At 38.5% G+C, this 13,249-nt stretch overlaps 1 long non-coding RNA gene across 1 annotated transcript; it reads right to left on the bottom strand.

The window, feature by feature from the left end:
• Nucleotides 1-5,751: 5,751 nt before the first annotated feature.
• Nucleotides 5,752-12,433, bottom strand: LOC125177727. Its single transcript, XR_007156635.1, has 2 exons — nt 10,656-12,433; nt 5,752-8,535 (listed from the first exon to the last, which is right to left on the bottom strand). It is a non-coding gene; the product is annotated as an uncharacterized LOC125177727 (long non-coding RNA).
• Between the last annotated feature and the right edge of the window lie 816 nt (nt 12,434-13,249).

Here is a 13,249-nt window from a genome sequence, read left to right as displayed (position 1 = left end):
CGACGCCTGCACCAGCTTCGTCAAGCGGTGCCCCGACGCCTGCACCAGCTTCGTCAAGCGGTGGCCCGACGCCTGCACCAGCTTCGTCAAGCGGTGCCCCGACGCCTGCACCAGCTTCGTCAAGCGGTGCCCCGACGCTTTTCATCAGCTTCATCAAGCGGTGCCCGACGCCTGCACCAGCTTCGTCAAGCGGTGCCCCAACGCCTGCACCAGCTTCGTCAAGCGAGTTCCTGACGCCTGCACCAGCTTCGTCATGCGGTACGCGATCTTGCTCTCAAGTTATTGCAATATCAACCAAATTTAAGAAAGTAATGTCAAGAACACTTTCAAGCAAAATGCAGATGTATTATTACTTCAGGTATTTCATATGAACGTGCTTAAACGTGTTCTGCTATATATTCTCCGGGGAGAGCTTCCTCCAAAACAGGGAGAGCTTGTCCCTATAACTAAAGGAGCTATGACTATAATACTCCAAAACGGGGAGAGCTTGTCCCTATGACTAAAGGAGCTATGACCATAATACTCCAAAACGGGGAGAGCTTGTCCCTATGATAAAAGAAGTATGACGCATTATATGAAGAAAGCTTCCGTATATATATTTTAGGACAGTAATTAGAGACGGACGGTGAGTGACCAATATATTATTCACTACGGTACGACGGTCTAAACCACTGGCCATTCATCGGCCTCCTGATTCAGGACTTGAGATTAAGAGATCAAAGGTAGATAGCGAATTATTTGACAAATATTTTGCATGCTAATTTAACTGGATTATCGTTGGGTTTGATACTAATGTTTATATTTTTTATTGATCAATTTCATGGAATACGTCGTGATGATTTTTCCCGTCGTATTTCGGAAAAATTTGCTTTCACAAGGAAAAAGCATTGATTATAAAAAAACTGTGGAATAAGTAGTTTGAAGTAAGCTTCGACTGATTTGATTAGAAGTAAGCAAAACTTGATTACCTAATTATAACTGTACAACTTTTTTCAATAAGAGTCTAGGGGAAATATTTAGTGTTGCTCCCAGTTCTGTAGAAATGAAACTTTGAAGTACATAATTGCGGAATATCATATTATTCATGTATTCGTTTGCTTCATATATATTTAATTGACTTAGTATTCCAAAATTATCAATCTTTGCATTATTATCTATGTATTCATTACATTTCAGCGATGAAAATTTAATTTCAAAGAAATACGTGCCAAAAATTATCTGCAGCTATAGCGTAATTAAATGTTGAAGATTAATACCCCCATGTTTATCTGTTAGTGGAAGCGTAGTAAAAAAATTCTAAAAGTTAATCTTATGTCTTGGATCAGCGTGAGTTGCTATAGGTAACGATTAAGAGGGTTGTCGCTCCTGCGAGTGTTGTCAGAATTTTGTTGTATGCTTTGTTTTCGCGCTAGGTTAGTTAGGCGTGTAAACGGAGTTGAAACTTGCATTTAGCGCACTACGCGGAAACGAAGCGGTCAAAAAATCGTGACAACGCACGCATGAGTGAATTGTGAATAAATAGCTTCGTAATCGGTTACACCAAGATCGGTTTCGATTTAAAAAACGCATGCATGGAAAATGTGTGCATACTTGGCGTTTAACGTACTAGTAAAAATTTAAGTAAAAAACCTATCAACGCTCAAACGTGCATATTGTGAATAAATAGCTTCGTGTTTAATCTGGTCAATATTGGTTTTGATGTGAACATTTATTCGTGGAAAACTTGCAATAAAAATTGGTTTCCGAGAATTCGTCCTGAAGGTGTTACCAGTCTTTTCACCAAGTTCAGGATTAGTTTATAAAACGAACGCCAGGTGTCATCTAAACGCCTCAAGGATTTTCTTGAAAGTTACGTTTGTTTACGTGACTCATCGCCTTGGGCCCTTGTCCAGCGTTGCCAGATGGTATAATCCTATACCAAATATCACAAATCTGGTATTTTCAGAAGGTGTCTGGTATGAATATTTTAGATCTGGTATATTGGTGTATTTGCCTAAATCTTGTATTTTTCTGGTATTTTCTGGCTTACTGTAAATTTACTGCATTAAGCTCCACCTCTGAAGTTTGAACTTACTCCAGCGTAGGCGTGGATTATATAGATTACCTTCAGAGCGGAGCGACTAGAGCTTTCCCGCTATTTTTGGACCCGTAAGTTTACCGCTTGATGAAATAACCCCAATCTAATTGTTAACATTTAACAAAAGTGCTTAGTACAATATAAGCACGAGAGTGATGATCCTTGATTGATTGCTGATCAGGGATGATATGGCCTAGGACGAGTGAGGTTGTCGAACCGATCTCTGCAACGCAAGCTCCATCATTTTTGTTTTGTGGTTTTGAATTCTAGTGTGCCACTTGAATTCTGGGGTGCCGTTCATTATTTCACAGATCTTGAAAATCATCATCCATTCATGGAACTGGCTGCCTACTGCATCACTTGCCCACTTTAACATGTCTCCAATGCATTCGTGGTGCAAGTGTTTTCACAAGTCACCTATGTGAAAAACAAGCAACGAAATAAATTTTCAACTAAGGTACTGGAGTCCCTTATTCGGACCAAAAGCTATCTGCTCAATCGCAACAAGTGATCACACCCGAAATGTAAGATTAATACAATATGCAAGCATGTACGAAAATAAGCAAAAGGAAGATGACCTATTTCCGTGGCTTGCTCATGTTGAGCGAAGGGGAAGAAGTGCGACACTGTGATAAAAAAGGAAAAAATTGTCAATGTAATCAAACACAGGAAAATAAAAGTGTTAAAATGTTTCAAACAGAGGGAAAAAATGTAACGTAATCAATTTGCCAAATTATCGTCAAGCCAGATAAATGCACAGCACCTACATAAGAGACAATTTTTTTTCTTTTTCTAACCAACGTTTCTGACGAATAGTTTCATTAAATTTAGAGGTACTAGTCTGTTTTGGAACAATAGAACTTCTGGTATTTTAAGCTAGGCAATCTGGTATTCTCGCCAAGAAAAAACCCGGCAACACTGGTATATTGCACTGCGCTTCTGTATGGTCTCTCTGTGGCGCCCATGCAGTTCCCTGCTCCGCAGTCCGCACAATGTGTTCGTTGTTGTAGTGAAGGCGCAACAAAAAACACTACTAGGCATCCTCTTCTCAACTTACTTATTCCTTTGTGGCACTATAAAATGAAAGTATTAAATTTATTTCAATATGTTGAACATTTTGTGCAGAACCCTGATCTTGAATGTATATTCGATTCTAACGGATTAATGAATTTGGATGCCATTCCGTCTCTTTAACAAGAGGAAAAACACCAGAATCACATTCATCTACGACAATTCCACGTCCGAACCAAATAATGATGAATTCTTAACGGAAAATATTCGGATTTTCTCTGCTGATTGCAATTAGATTCTCTATATCTTTGACCTGATGATGAAGCTGCTCTCTATTGTTTTCATTGGAAATACGAAGAATTTCCTTGGAGTTTTCTTTGCTTTTAGAATCTTGGTGAACTTGCGATCAAAGCAAACTAATTATATATTGGATAAAATTTCAAACATATTAAGCCATTTTGTAGCAAACACCGTAGACTTGATGTTTCGTACTGAACATAAACCCGGTATTTACACATATATGAACAAATATAATTTTATTCGTGCTATCTTAACTATCAACGGTCTGATATGTTGACTAGAAAATATATAAATTCTAAAAGAGCTTATGGACTATATAAAAAAAAATTTCCAAAGGCCGCGCAGTGAAAGCTAATATCAGAGCCGCTCCTTACAGTTCACTTCCATTGGCCAGAAGGATATCCCGGGGTTCAGCTAGAAATTAGATTTGAATGCTAACTTTTCTCTTCCACGATTTGCTTTAACAATCCAAATAACGTCTGTGTCTTGCGGTAGGTCAGAATTTGTGAAGGAGCTATTCACTAAACATTTCTATATCCAAAACAGTGTACGAATACAAAATTTTTTTCGCAATCTGAGTTTGATGTCGTGCTCATATAATTAAAATATTTTATCAATTCTTTTACATGTGTAACCGGAAACACCGCCGCGAAGTTGAAATATTTACAAGTAGCGTGCCGACTTGGTGTAGACTTTTGTACTGATCCTACACGCAAGGGCTAAAGAATCGCTCTTTGGTCCGGCTCTAAATTCCCTTGCGTTGGAGAGAGGAGGAAATGAACACAAGGAACTTTTCGTAATATACTGGTAATCTTCAGGCGAATTACAAGATTCTTCACGCGAGGCCCACAATTTATTATTCGTCTTAGTCCAAAAGTTCACGGAAAAAGGATTGACATTTCAGGGGTACAAACAGCCGAGAAACCACACAGTTTGAGCCCTAATACACAGCCGCGAGTAACAAAATGGATAGCAAATGGTACGGGAACTAGCCGCACCGAGATGCCGACAACTAACCGCAGAGACTAGGGGTTCTTGCCCTAATACACAGCCAAATCACAAAAACGGATAGCAAATGGAACGGGAATTAACCGCACCAAGATGCCGACAACGAACCTTAGAGACTAGGGGTTCTAGCCCTAATACACTGCCAAATCACAAAAAATGATAGCAAATGGTACGGGAACTAACCGCACTGAGATTCCGACAACGAACCGCAGAAATTAGGGGTTCTAGCCCTATAACACTGTCAAGTCACAAAAACCTACAGCAACTGGTACGTGAACAAACAGCACCAAGATGCCGACAACGAACCGCAGAGACTAGGGGTTCTAGCCCTAATACACTGCCAAATCACAAAAACGGATAGCAAATGGTACGGGAACTAACCGCACCGAGATGCCGACAACGAACCGCAGAGACTAGGGGTTCTAGCCCTAATACATTGCCAAATCACAAAAACGGATAGCAAATGGTACGGGAACTAATCGCACCAAGATGCCGACAACGAACCGCAGAGACTTGGGGTTCTAGCCCTAATACACTGCCAAGAATCACAAAGATAGACAGCATATGGTACGGGAACTAACCGCACCGAGATGCTAACAACCACGCAGGAACGGGGTGGCAGTTACGCCTCAAAAGCGCGACTATTGAAGTGTACTAGCCCCCAATAAGCCGCTTAAAATTTACTCGAGCGCAGAGGTTATTAGCCCCTACGAAACGAGGGTGCGTATGGAACGGTTGTTAACCGCCCAACGCAGCCAAAATCAGGAACTAGTCAAGAACTCCACCTATGCCGTTATTTTTCCGTTAGTGGAACTCATTAAGAGTTATCTCCAAAACTACGGTGGAGTTTATCCTTGCAAGCCCAGATTTGGCTCCCTGAATTCGAGTCGAAACATCACGAAAACAGAGTTTTCGGGATAAGTAAATGACAATAATTGCCTGATCCTGTGCTTTCCTCTAACTCCCAGTCGAAAAAAATTTCCAGCAATCCTCATGACCTGTCAAAATAATTTCACACAAGGATTGTATTCAACATTCTGTTTTTCCCTTGACTGCGTATTGTAGATTAATAAACAGTGTTAATATGTGAAATTATTTACAAGTTTCTATCTCATTTATAAAACAACCGAAACTCATTCATTACAGAATCTGCCGCTTTAAGTGCAGTATCCAACGGCATTGAGCTCTTTCACCAACATCTTATGTTGCGATGTCGCTTCCATGTTGGCAATACATCACGCATTGTTAGAAAATATCTATTACAAACTCTTCAAGTAATGTATGAATGTTTTATAACAAACAAAGCTCTATGTTTATCCCTATCAGGCTATGAGGAAATGTTCAAACGCCTGAGCCAGCATTCACAACAAAATTTACTACTCGTTTAGGTTACAGAAAATTTATACAGTAAGTCCAATCATGAAATAGGCGTCAAGAGAATTAAAAACCAATCATTAATAGCTATCCATGACAAATTTCAACCTAAATATAGCACAAATATCTTCAACGGTCAAGAATATTGATAAAGAATTAAATCAATTTCGTGGTTTTCTTCTTTCGCCTCAACATTCGTGGTCGGCCCAAGTTGCCAAAATTTGTTTCGATAAATCGGAAGATATTGAAAAAATTACTTAATAAAGGTAAATAACTTGGACTCCAAGGGCTACTACACTTGCTTCAGAACGCAAATTGAAATGCAGATATTTCAAAACCTCAAATATAATCGATATTTGCACTACATTTTTATATTATTATTTACAATGATAATATTTGCCTATAGCGGAGTCATATCTATTACCGTTTTTATAATGGTCACTTTGAGATAGATGTTTCCCTCAGCCCATATGTTGAAGACTCGCTCGGAACTCAGCTCTCACCTGTGAGGTTTTTTAACAAAGACACATTGGTAGACTGAAATAAAAGCTATTCGTTTCGCAGTTCGGTATTCCTGAAAAATACGCGTAATATTTGGTTGCATGAGGAACACACACATTTCCGTTCATGAAAAACTTACGATGGTTTTGGTGTTTCATCAAACAACTCGCCGTCTTAAAGAGTCAACGGACGTTAGAAAATTGTCATGTTGCTCTATCCCCATGCCATCGTTTTCTCTTCTCGTACATTCGATAAATTGCAGGTATTCAATCTTCTCATCATCTCAATAAATATTCGAAAAATTAATTACTATTGCACTGACCATGTACAGTATATTTTCTATGCACAGCATTCCCAACAAGTCTTGTAATATGCTCTTACATTCTAACTAAATGATGTGTTGTCAGTATGGTTCTATTTCGCCGAATGTCTAACACTTGTTTCAGTGTTGTCATTCTTGGTGTTGTTGTATACTTCTGATAAAAACATTACCTAGCTCAACCAAATCAGCTATTTATTATCCCAGACTCGAGCATACTAAAAACACCAAGCCATCTCAGATGTCTTCCTTTTCTTGCACAATATTTTTCTCCTCACCCTCTTTGGCTTTGACTTTACTCCATTGTACTCCGGCATCATCTCCGCAGCAATCACAGCACTGCAGTTGCAGACCAGTTCTGCCACTGCAAACATTGTTACGTGTTGCAGCGTGCTGGAATTTTACCGGAGCTGGAAAATACATATGTTTACTGCCCCTCGTTTTTTTACTTTTAAATTAGATTTACGATTAAAAAATACCTTGTGTGTATTTTTGGCATGACCGGAGAACTATCAAGTAAGAGTGTCGACCCGGAACAGGATTGCTTGAATTTGTTGCTGAAATAACTGGAAGACAAACGTAAGGGAAGCTTCCGACGCATGAAGTTATAAAGGAAAGTTTGGCTCGTGAGCATTTACTGATTTAATTAAAAAAAATTAATCTTAATTTTAATATTCTGAAGTGGCTGTAAATTATAATTTTCTGTAACTTCAGCTACGTTCTGTCTGCGCATACATCGGTTAGAATTAATTTGATCAACGGCACAATTTTGTATTGTGGTATCAGTGTCTTCTCAAGATTTTTTCTATTTTGAGTTCAATTTAATGGTCAAGAGGCCATTTCGTTCCCGTTTCCTTTAATTATTCATCTTCAGAAGAAGAAAGAATGGTTTGCTCGTCCTCATTTAGCAGCTTCAGACTATCTCTGACCTGAGATAGTTCAGACTATCTCTGACCTGGGATAGTTCAGACTACCTCTGACCTGGGATAGTTCAGACTATCTCTGACCAATTAGCAGCTTCAGACTATCTCTGACCTGGCCTCGCGCACTCCTGACGGCTGCCTTGTACTCCACCTGCCACACGCGCTGGTACAGAACCTGACGGTCCGGCGTGGCACTTCAAGTGGACGCGGTCTGGACGCGACTACATATGGAGGCATTGGCCTTACCTCGCCATCACAAGCTGTACCGGGTGCGGGAAATGGAGTTGGGCATTTATTTCTTAGCCTTCTGCCAAACCAATTTGAAGATAAAAAAAAAAATCCTGAGCCTTATATCTCGAGTTCAAATTTATTGCCTTGCTATCAATGAGGAATTCAATCTTAATACGCAAATGCAATTAATCCATACTTTTAGCTCGTCCATTCATGTCTCTTGGTATTCGGTATTTCTCGCGATCCTCACAGGCAACATCCGAGGGGCGAGGAGATCACGGGCGGTCGAATGAGCACTGCCTGTCTGTTTATCCTCAAAGTCGGTCGCTCATTTTTTGCAATTTATCTCCGAATAAACTCAACTATAAGCTGTTTTAATGTGAGCTATTAATGAACAGAGAATTGACAGGCGCTAAAAAGTTAATGAAGTAGATTCCTCACGGTTCTCATGATTTCGTTTACATTAGTTCATGGCTTAAAAACTCATAAGGTTTACCAAAATCGTTAACGCGCATCATCTTGAAGAAATTTTACATCAACGTACGTGTGTTCGACGGTCTTTTATTGGACAAATTCGTATTTAATGGTGTCCGAAATATAACGAAGAGCATGCAAAACCTAATGATCTCAATCATGCTTGTAATTTTCAATCTTATTTCTTCGTTGTGTTGGTTCTGTAGTCTTGTAGTTTGTCGCTGAGCGTCAGCAGCTGTCGTGTGGCGGTCAACCACCAAGTTGCACTGCTGGTGCGGCAGTGCAGTAGCTCTTCAGTTCAGTGTTAGATGAGCAACCTACAAATAAAAAAACACGATGTAAGAACATATAATTTCACCAATGATCTGTTGTATAAATTCATAAATACTTTAAAATAGTCTAATATTTTGAAGCTCTGATGAAACCCTTCGTTTCTACTTTCACTGTTGGCAAACATACTTTTTCTCGAATGAAAAATCCTATTTAATCCAAGGAACTTTTCTTCTGTTTTGTTGACCAGAATGTCCTTCAAAAACAAACTTCAAAAACAAAATTCCATAATATTAAAATCGCTTATATAAAACGAGTTTTAGAACCGCAGGTTCAAACTTGCATTTTTAGTGATGGGAATCATCTCATAGTTTCAGCAGCAATGATTGTCTTGTCAACAGTTTCTGGTATGAAAATCAAGTGCTTACCGTTGAAGAGAATTATTCACATTTTATATGCATAAATAAATTGTATTACCTAATAGCAAGAATTTCTGTGTATATAAACTGTTCTCAGATGCATTGCTTCACATAATATTTTCAAAAGTGAGAGGATGGATTTGATCTAAAAAATCTCGGGATCAATTTATTTCTGCATTCGCGATATTTAAACGCGTGTAAAGTGAATTCATCAGTAAGATTTATAAGAATTATTGACTCAATAACAGAGGGAGATTTTGTTAATGTAAAATTGGGCCTCATCTTGAAGCGAGTAGCGTTGCGTACGACAGTTGCGCCGGCGTGACGCTAGATGGCGCCTGCTTTAGTGCCATCTAGCTTAGTTAGTTTGCTTAGTAGTTTTACTTTGTGCACCATCACACCCTGAGGGACGAGTGGGATAAATAGCCATGCATGAAATAGGCTTTTAAAATACATGGCTTTCAGTCCCATTTTCTGTACTTATCACTTTGATTAACTAACTTCTTTTTCAAGGAACGTCATTGGTGTTACTCGACATGAAGACTACAGAAAATCATCCATTTTCTATGACGGAAAGTTCTATGAATTGACTCATGGCCAAAAATTCAGAGTTTGAATAAAACAATCGCTTTAAATAGGCCTTATATATTAGCCATGATTTACCAGACTCTTTTCATGGTTTTACCATTTAAGGTTTTTTTCATAAACTTTTTTCAGAAGAACTTCATTGAAACTCTTTAGGAACAAGTGCCAGCATTTGAGTATATTTTCAGTTAAAATTAAAGAAAAAATACTCGCTCACAGAAACACCACTGTACAACGAGTGATTTTTGCGATATCACTACCAGCAGTAGCAAATTATTTCAAAGTACCCAACGTGATCGCGTAGCAATACTCATTCGCTGCCAATTAACGTATAGTAGGTATTTTCTTCGACTTTTTTGACGGCTCGTAATTGAAACATCAAAATATATAAAATAACATAAATTTTCTTCTGATGGTGTTAGAAGAAGATATAATTATAAAACAAGGCCTTTTACGATGGCATTTGTATATAGTGGCGAGGAATGACGAATCGCTAAGAAAATGCGTTGCTGGAAATCGGCATAACTTCAAAACTATAATAAATATCGTGTTTCCTCTCTTGATAAGCAAATTTCGGTTCATTAATTGGACCAAATGCATTTAAAAGGGAACAACGCTGACTAGAAGATTCTTACGGGGTTTTATTTAAATTTAGCAATTAATTGGTGTTTTAACCAAGTTAATCGTGCGCCGCATTCTTCACGTTCGTGGTTTGTTATTATTGGTATACTTTGGCAGAAGTTGTTCTTCTATGCAGGTTTTGTTGGAGACCTGAGAGAAATTCTGATTTAACATTTCCATATTGATTTTTTCAACTTTTTTAATTAGGCTGTTCGTAGGATTTCTGAGTAGTAATATATGTGGTTTCTAAGGATTTTTTCAGTATAAGATTTCTTCGTTTCGAAAATACATGATTCATTATCAAGTAATGTGAAGGTTTTGAATCGCTCAAAATTTGTTTTTTCGAATGAAATAAGTACAAAATTGTGTATTACGAACACAATTCGAATCTGAAACCTTAAATCCCTCTGAAAACAATTTAAATGTCCTGACAAATCCATTGGTCGGTAAATTGATAATTGCTTTCACTATATTGGTCCTGGACAGGATGATGAGGCCCAGTCTCTCAGGAATTTTCATCTCGACCTTGTCATATTAATTACCTCAATGACAATGACTGTCCGGAAGCTAGACCCTCTGTAGAACACAGTTCAGGATCTTGGTTCTGGAAGTAAATGAAAACTAGAATTAAAAATAGTTCTTTCAATACAAATAATTCTCACGCGTAGTGAATCCGCACACCTTACATCTGCTAGAATGTATACATAATCGCAGAAACAAACGAGGATTCAGTTCCTTTTCATTACCATGTAAAAAAGTAATGAATACATAGGATAGAACCAGTCAATATCTAACACACATACAACGAAGAATTGGGGGAAAGTTGGGTAAAATTAATAAAAAATAAATGAAAAATATAACAACTAATTTCCGTTTTAAAATGCGAGATGCAAAATAAAGCTAAACACCACATCCTTGGTTACATTTTTAAATCCATAAGCAATGATCAGAACAGTTTACAGAAATTAGATATAAAAAAATGAAATAAAATGTCCCAGTACCTCGGCCCGGGGTACTGTGGGACAGACCATGGTGGTACATTGGGACAGTTTACCTAACTAAGATATCATAAAAATCATAGACAAATTTCATATTATAATTTCATTCAGTAGGGTTGCCAAGAATGACTATAATGTTTCCTATACGGACTGATACGAGATCAGCGGCACCTAGAAATATAAAATGAGCTGATTTTTCTCTAAGAACCAAGTAAGATATTTCGTATGCGTCATTTTCGTCTCTTTTCTTCGTTATTAATAAGGCAACATAATATGTTTTTGGCTCAGTGAAACCAAATTCTCCACGAACGTAATATAGTGCGGAGCTTTGGTTCTCTCGCAATTGTTTGAGAAAATTTTGAACTTTTTCGTAGCAGTAATTCTTGTTCTATTGCTTCAGATGAATAATGTAGAATTCGGAATTTTTTCTGATGAAGAAGAAAAAGAGCCTGATATCTCTTTCAACGAATATTTGGAACGAATTTCTTTTTCATATTTGGCGGCAAACGGTCAATTTCTTTTTCATATTTGAAGGTCCCGACTAGAAGGATTGGAAGGTCGTGGGACGTGGGTTCTGTCCCAATGTGCCCCAAAAAAACAGTCCCATTGTACCCCAAACGAACTGTCCCATTGTACCCCAGACCACTTTTTGGAATAAACCGGCCACGGCAGGTGTTGGACGACGTATCATTGTTGATCAAACCAACAATGAAGCTCAGGATCTAGCCAATGCTTTGTCCCGTAACCAACCGAAGGCAAGCCTCTGCGACAGAACTGAAACGAATGTTGACTCACCTCCTGCATACTACGCCGAGAGTATTGGACTCAAGTTCAGGGGTTGTGTAAAATATTTCAGTAATTTCTCAGCAGTTATGCGTTCATTTTCCCCAATTTATTTCTGATGAAGGAACATTTGAACAATATTTTACAGAAAATCAGGCACGTCAAACAGTGGCATAATGCGCCAAGATGTAAGCGTTACAATATCGTCTTGATGATGATATCATGGCTTCTTTCTCTGCGATGCAAATTCATGTCTTCTCCAATTTATAATCAAGTTAAGGGAAATATATTAATATACTAATATACGCTTAAGAAGTACTTTTCAAAGATCACACTTCTAGAGAGGCCGTATACAACAACAGGGTGTGCTTTCCCTAAAGCTAATTCCTTTGCTAGAAATTAGCTGTAGAATATAAGAATATAGATCAGAGCCCAGTATAATAACCAGATTTTTTTCTATTTACTATTTAAAAAGCAACTGCTTTTGAAGCTGCAACTGCTTGTGAAGTATTAAAATCACATGACTGCTTAAATCGCAAGTTTATCAAAAATTTAAAAGCAAAGAAAATAGCCAGAAAATTCACCATTTCTTGATAAAAAGGAAAATGTTTCGGAGACCAGCTCCATCATCAGTTCAAAACCTAATCCACAGGTCCAGGGTGCGCCAGAGAAACTTACTTATTTGAAAAAATTCCTGCGCGGTGAGTTGGGCGGGTAGAGGGGTGAGAGGGGGCGCATCTGAAGGGGAAAGTTTCCAAGTTTGTTGCTCAAATAAATTTGCTGTTGTGCAAGAATCAACTGAACGCGATTTTGTTGCCCGTCATAATGCATGTGAAATGCTGATTGACAACCTGCCTGAAGATGCGGCCGTTTTTTTCAGTGACGAGGCTCACTTCCATATTTCCGGCTGCGTTAACAAACAAAACATGCGTTATTGGTGTGGTGTAAATCCACGTGAGCTTCGCCAGACGCCATTAATTGCGAGCGAGTTACTGTCTGGTGAGCAACGTCGGTAATGGGAATAATTGGTCCTTATTTTTTTAAGAAAACGAACGCGCAGTTACCGTTAATGGAGCTCGTTACAGGAACATGATCGAGGAATTTTTTATTCCAAGACTCGAAGAAATGAACGTAAGGAAGGTGTGGTTTCAGCAAGATGGAGCCACAGCACACACAGCACGAGATTCAATGAATTTGTTGCGACAACATTTCCCCGACCGCCTCATCTCTCTCAGAGGCTGTCTCCAATGGCCGCTACGCGATTCAGATTTGACTCTAACCGATTTCTTTTTATGGGGATATTTGAAATCTCTGGTTTATGTCGATCGACCACGGACCATAGTACACCTCATGAA

Source organism: Hyalella azteca, unplaced genomic scaffold (assembly GCF_000764305.2).
Source record: "Hyalella azteca isolate HAZT.00-mixed unplaced genomic scaffold, Hazt_2.0.2 contig4464, whole genome shotgun sequence".
NCBI classification, from domain to species: Eukaryota; Metazoa; Arthropoda; class Malacostraca; order Amphipoda; family Hyalellidae; genus Hyalella; species Hyalella azteca.
This window is presented reverse-complemented; position numbering and strand designations above follow the sequence as displayed.